Source organism: Homarus americanus, unplaced genomic scaffold, assembly GCF_018991925.1.
Source record: "Homarus americanus isolate GMGI-L3 unplaced genomic scaffold, GMGI_Hamer_2.0 scaffold3725, whole genome shotgun sequence".
Taxonomy (NCBI): Eukaryota; Metazoa; Arthropoda; class Malacostraca; order Decapoda; family Nephropidae; genus Homarus; species Homarus americanus.
Genome location: NW_024755740.1, coordinates 1,083 through 2,164, shown reverse-complemented (window position 1 = coordinate 2,164; position 1,082 = coordinate 1,083).

Sequence of the window (1,082 nt, the reverse complement as noted above, 5' to 3'; positions counted from 1 at the left end):
AACCTTCCAGGCATAAGAATCGAAATAGGAAAGATATCCCGAGCATAGCTCTGGCCAGCATGCGACACCACACTGGTCTCAGAGAAACTGCAGAGATAGCAACAGCTGCCTGGATTGACGGTGGTTTGATAACACCTGATGATGTTCACCTGGTGATAGAACATAACAAAGTAAGGAGAGCTCAGGAGAAACTTGTCAGTAACCTAGAAGAGGAGTTTGATAATGGGATAAGAGAAAATGGAATCAATTGTTTGTTCTTTGATGGGAGAAGGGATGACACTAAAGTGTTCATGAAAGTTGGAGATTCTGACAAGTTGTTCCCTGCCATGGTGAAGGAGGAACACTACTCCTGCTGCAGTGAACCAGGAGGGAAGTATTTGTGGCATTTCATTCCAGAGAAAGATGACATCAGGAAACCAGCTGAGATAATGGCAGATAACATTGTGAACTGGCTCAGAGAGAGGAACGTAGACCAGACCCTGCAGGCCATTGGAGGGGACAGCACCAACACGAACACAGGGTGGCAAGGGGGGGTCATACAGTGGATAGAGCGGAAGATTGGGAGAAAGCTGGTCTGGATTGTTTGTGACCTCCACACCAACGAGTTGCCACTCAGACATCTGATCCAGGAGCTGGATGGCAAGACTCTTTCAAACAACAGATGGTCTGGTCCTCTTGGCAAGATGCTGGACTCTGCCACTGAGTTAGAAATAAATCCGAGCTTTGAAAAAATCACAGTTGGCCCTCCACTCGTTGAGCTTGCACATACTGTCATTGACGACCTGAGTACTGAGCAGTACTATGGTTACATGATTTGCAGTGCCATCAAAACTGGGGTCATGCCTGATAGACTTGCTTACCTGCAGATAGGTCCAGTCTCACATTCTAGGTGGCTCACAACGGCTCTCAGGTTCTGCAGAATTTGGGTCGCTCATCATAAACTGAAAGGGAACCAGCTTCACAACCTGAGACTTATTGTCAAATTCATCGTGAGTGTCTACTTGCCAAATTGGTTCAACACCAAGGTCAAGTCATCGTTCTCCGAAGGTCCGAGGCATGTTCTCTTCCAGCTTGAGCTCCTG